Source organism: Cervus canadensis, chromosome 2, assembly GCF_019320065.1.
Source record: "Cervus canadensis isolate Bull #8, Minnesota chromosome 2, ASM1932006v1, whole genome shotgun sequence".
Classification (NCBI taxonomy): Eukaryota; Metazoa; Chordata; class Mammalia; order Artiodactyla; family Cervidae; genus Cervus; species Cervus canadensis.
The window spans coordinates 41,297,329-41,303,328 of record NC_057387.1 but is presented as its reverse complement, the minus strand read 5'-3'; positions in this window follow the sequence as shown (position 1 = coordinate 41,303,328).

Genomic DNA, 6,000 nt, shown 5'->3' with positions numbered 1-6,000 from the left:
AATTTTAGTTCATGGAGAAAGCTGAGAATAGCAAAAATCACATGGAGCTTCTGTGCAAAGGACCAACTGATAACATATGAAGTGCATTCCGTGTGCTGCAAAATGCTGGGCTGCAGGTATTATAAAACGACCATGCATGCATGCCAAGTTGCTTCAGTCATGTCTGACTCTGCGAGCCTATGGACTGTAGCCCACCAGGCTCCGCTGTCCATGGAATTTTCCAGACGAAAATACTTGAGTGAGTTGCCATTTGCTACTCCAGAGGATCTTCTTGACCCAGAGATTGAACACACATCTCCTGCGTCTCCTGCATTGGCAGATTCTTTACCACTAGCAACACCTGGGAAGCCCCAATTATTCCATAGAAATTCTCTAATGCCTCTATAGTGAGTAAGTTCAGAGAGTTGTGGGGTTTCTCAAGATCACAGAAACAGTAAAGGAGATCACAGAACCTAAACTCTATAACCTCCCTGTCCAGAGAGTTGGCACCATTCCACACACAGCTGCCTTGAATATGTTCATAAGTCAACACTGAAGTTCAGGGAGGAGTTTTGTTTCCATTAAAAAGAAGACTAAATTGTTCCCTTGGAAACAATTTAGATTTATTTCTGCGTTTGGCACTGTCTACGATTAAATTTTAATTTGACCATACTTATAGAAAATCCACAAATTTCAAAGTTTCTCTCTTTTCTTATCTAGCCTCTTATTTTCCATAATGCAGATCTAAGAGGTAACACTGCAGGGAGTGAGACAAGTTGAGAAGTTGTTAAAGTGACCTACACTAGAGAAATGGCAGGGAGAGTGGGAACAAGGTGAACAGATACATGAGCTATTTACGAGGAAATTAGGCAATTTTGGTTATTTGAGGACAATAAGGGATTAGAAAGGGTTTCCCTGGTAGCTCAGCTGGTAAAGAATCTGCCTGCAAGGCAGGAGACCCCAGTTCAATTCCTGGTAGGGAAGATCCCCTGGTGAAGGGAAAGGCTAACTGCTTGGTTCAATCCCTGGGTTGGGAACATCCCCTGGAGGTGGCATAGCAACCCACTCCATATTCTTGCCTGGAGAATCCCATGGACAGAGGAGCCTGGCGGACTACAGTCCATGGAGTCGCAAAGAGTCAGACAAGAGTGAGCGACCAAGCATACACACAAGGGATTAGAAAGAAGAGATAAGGCAAGTATAGTGATGATCTGTCATTCATGGCTGCCCATATCTTCCAAACACCCTCTGCACATCTTGATAACACCGCCCCGCCCCACCCCACCCCCTGCCATTGTGAATCTACTCTGCCAAGATAGAATTAGGGGAAAATATCCCAATCTCCCTTGCTACTGGGTTAGGGATGCGACTAAGATTTTGCTAATCATCTACTTTGATTTAGAGGCAAAGTAGGTGAGGACACAGGCTGAATGACCAGAGTCCATTCTTGCTGGTGTGGGTATAGGAGAGAAAATACATTCAGGAGTTAGTTTGGGCAGCAAGACTTTCCAGACCACAGTAGATGAAGCTGGTTCTGGGAACAGCCTCAATAGCTCCCTCACCAGCCCAGTTCTGTAATGTAGTTCCAAGAGTTGTTTTGTGAACTAACGTCACTTCCTTAAACCTGCTTGGGAGAATTCTGTTATCTGCATCTGAAAAACTGACGCAAGTATTGTAACTATGTCTTGTTAGATTTCCAAAAATATTCTTATTCTGCTATTTATTCATCTACCAATTTCAGAATCACCTATTGACTTCGTACCATGAAAGATGAGTATTCTGTTGTCTTAAACCACCCACTCATTATCCTACGTTCCCCTTCTCCTGGCCTCTCCTAGTTCTACTATAATTTTTGTTAAATCAGTAGTGATCATTATTATTTTGAAAATATTATTCATAGATGAACTAAATAGTAGATATTATTACATTGCTTTACTTTGGTACTTCTGTGTTTTCTGGAGTTAAGTGTACTTTTTAAACTTTTTCAATTTCCTGTGTATGTTTACTATATCTTTATACACTTGAATATCCCAATTCCCACTGCATGTAGCTCAGACAAGTTACTTAATCTCCCTGTGCCTCTGCTCCTTATTGGTAAAATGTAGATAAAAATAAGAGCGGCTCATGGGTTTTCATGAGGATTAAGTGAGTTAAGATATGAAAGAGCTTGGACAGTGCCTGCAGATAATAAGTCTTCAATGAGGGTTTGTTATTTTTTCCACTCTCCAGCAGTGGAGCCAAGGGAAGAGCTGGGTGTGGATGTCAGTGCTGAAGATTGTCTAAGTTTAAAAGAATTTTCTTCTGAGACTGAGATAAAACAATTTTTTTAAAGCCTCGGTTGAATTTGTTATAACATTACTTTGGTTTTTGGCAGCAGAGCATGTGGGATCTTAGCTTTTCAACCAGGAATTGAACCTGCACCCCCTGCATTGGAAGGTGAAGTCTTAGCCAGTGGACCACCAGGGAAACCCTGAACTGAGATAAAATTAAGAAGACAGCTTCACAGTGGAGGAGGGATAAATGAGCTCATCTAGCTTAGCTGGTAAAGAATACGCCTGCAAGGTAGGAGACCCCAGTTCAATTCCTGGGTCAAGAAGATCCCTGGAGAAGGGTTAGGCTACCCACTCCAGTATTCTTGGTGGCTCAGATGGTAAAATATCTGCTTGCAATGCGGGAGACCTGGGTTCAATCTCGGGATTGGGAAGATCCCCTGGAGGAGGGCATGGCAATCCACTCCAGGATTCTTGCCTGGAGAATCCCCATGGACAGAGGTGGGTTACAGTCCATGGGGTCACAAAGAGTCGGACTTGACTGAGCTACTAAGCACAGCACACAGCTAAATGGCTCCACTCTTCACACAAAGTTAGTATCTCATTTTAATGTTAAACACATTGGTCTATCCTCTCCTCTCATTGTGTGTTTCCATCTGGTTGTTTCCCAGGTTTGCATTCTGAGGTCCCTCAGGGATGTATTTCATCAGGATCCATGGCCCTGACTGCATTCAACTGTGATGCTTGTGTTTAGAAAAAGAAAACAAATCTAGAAGAGGGCCAAGTGAGATGGCCAGGTGAGAGAGGGAATAAAAACACATTAAAAATATAGCTCCTTGGAAGGAAAGTTATGACCAACCTAGACAGAATATTAAAAAGCAGAGACATTACTTTGGCAACAAAGGTCTATCTGGTCAAGGCTATGGTTTTTCCAGTAGTTATGTATGGATGTGAGAGTTGGACTACAAAGAAAGCTGAGCCCCGAAGAATTGATGCTTTTGAACTGTGGTGTTGGAGAAGACTCTTGACAGTCCCTTGGACGGCAAGGAGATCCAATCAGTCCATCCTAAAGGAGATAAATCCTGGGTGTTCATTGGAAGGACTGATGTTGAAGCTGAAACTCTAATACTTTGGCCACCTCATGCGAAGAGCTGACTCATTTGAAAAGACCCTGATGCTGGGAAAGATTGAGGGCAGGAAGAAAAGGGGATGAGAGAGGATGAGATGGTTGGATGGCATCACCAACTCAATGGACATGAGTTTGAATAGGTTCCGGGAGTTGCTGATGGACCAGGAGGCCTGGCATGCTGCAGCCCATGGGGTTGCCAAGAGTTGGACATGACTGAGCGACTGAACTGAACTGAAAAATATAGCATCATACAAAAGAACTCAAAGCAAGATCATGAAGAGATATTCATACACCCCATGTTCATCATAGCATTATTTATAATATCCAGAGGTAGAAGCAACCCAAGTATCCATTGACAGATGACTGGATGAAGAAATCATGGTATATGCCTACAACAGAATATCACATACTACAACATGGATGAAACTTGAGAACATGATGCTAAATGAAAAAACAAAGTCACAAAAGAACAAATCATCTATTATTCTACTCACATGAAGTATCTCAAGTAGTCAAAATAACAAAACAGAAAGCAAAAAGGTAATTAATAATACGAGGAAATGTTCATGATACTAGTTACAAGAAAGAAACAGTTAAAGACGTTTTGTTCAATTCAGGTCTTCACCTGATTAAAATCTGCTTTACTCTGTCTACAGATTCAAATGTCAACATCATCAGAAACACCCTCACAAACATACCCAGAATAATGTTTGACAAGTGTTTGGGCATCCATTGGCTGAGCCAAGTTAAAACATAAATTAGCCATCAGAGTAGGCATCCCTATTGTATGCACAAAGAAACCAAGATTTAAAGAGAGTGAAGGACTTGTCAAAGACAAAGCTGGAAAACAGCTGAGCTAAATTCCAACTCAAGGATCTGGCCCCTAAACTTTGACCATTGGGTTATTCTACTTCCTTTTAAAGACAAGTTTATGGAAGTTACACAGAATTGTATTTGTAGGTAGATACCAATAACATCAAAACAATGTTTTAATTACTGCTTAATTTGTCTATTGGGGCTTCCCTGGTGGCTCAGAGGTTAAAGCGTCTGCCTGCAATGCGGGAGACCTGGGTTCAATCCCTGGGTCGGGAAGATCCCCTGGAGAAGGAAATGGCAACCCAATCCAGTGTTCTTGCCTGGAGAATCCCATGGACGGAGGAGCCTGGTAGGCTACAGTCCACGGGGTCGCAAAGAGTTGGACACGACTGAGCGACTTCACTTTCAATTTGTCTATTGAGAGGCAGTGAAAATGAAGATGGGGAAACAAATGTAAAAGCAACAAGGGGGCTGATACATAGTTCCATTATTTTTCACTCTATGCCATCATAACCTGTGTTAATAAATAGGTAGAAATTTAGATAAAGACTGTAATGTTCTTAAACATAAAACACTAAAATAGTTATTACCTTGTTTTTCTTAAATTGATTTTATGAAACCTAGAGTGTTTTCCTTTAAAAAATTGTAATAAAACAAAAGGATTAACAGTCATTAGTCAAATTTCTCCCCACAAATTCTGACAAGACTACAGTACTGTAAGTAGTCATATCAAGCACGTGCTGTGCTGTCCTTAGTCGCTCAGTCATGTTCAACTCTGCATCCCATGGACTGTAGCCTGCCGGGATCCTCTGTCCATGGGGATTCTCAAGGCAAGAATAAAGGAGTGGGTTACCATGCCCTCCTCCGGATCTTCCCAACCCATGGATTGAACCAGGTCTCCTGCATTGCAGGCGGATTCTCTACCATCTGATCCACCAGCATACAGGCATCTATTTCATGTGTGACCCATTCTATTAAATAAGAACAAGAGAAAATAATGGAACACAGGGAAAAATGGAAAAAAATAAGTATATTATCTAGGGATTTTGGACTATATCACTCTTTTTTTTATATCACTCTTTTTATGACTTTAATAAAACAAGTAAACTAGCAATTTGTCAGAATTTAGGGCTTTGAAGAAGAAACACAATATAACTCTAGAGGACTGAGAAAAATAAATATATCAGACTTGCTGTCATTGATCAGATCAATAATTCTGCAATGCTAAGAATTCTGTCTTACAAAGATAGAATTTGGAGACTCTATAATTGCACTTCAAATATTTGAAAGACAAATAAGAATACTTTTAAAGCTTTTGTTCAGCTCTAGAAGTTTCAAGAATACTGACATTCTTTTTTTTTTTTGACTGCACCACATGGAATATGGAACTTCCCTGCCCAAGGATCAAACCCGTGCCTCCTACGTTGGAAGCATGAAGTCTTAACTTCTGGACCACCAAGGAAGTCCAACACTGGTATTCTTTAATGTGGAAATATTCCAGGTTAAAAAAGGCTGGGTGAATGTGTGTGTATATGTGTATCCAAAGTCCTAGATGACAGATCACATACTTGCCAAATATTAAGGAATCGTCTCTTCTCCACATTTTGATACTTATATTAGGAAGCTATAACTACATACTAACTCATCTCATCTTGTTTAACAAAACAGAGCTATTTCCTGAGGAGATGGTAGGAAACTTTTTAGGCACCAAACGTCTCTCCTCTGGAGCTCGAGCTCCTAGATTCCAGTCAGTCTCACGTGACTTCTGCCACATAACTCCACAGAGTTGCAATCTTTAATACTGAA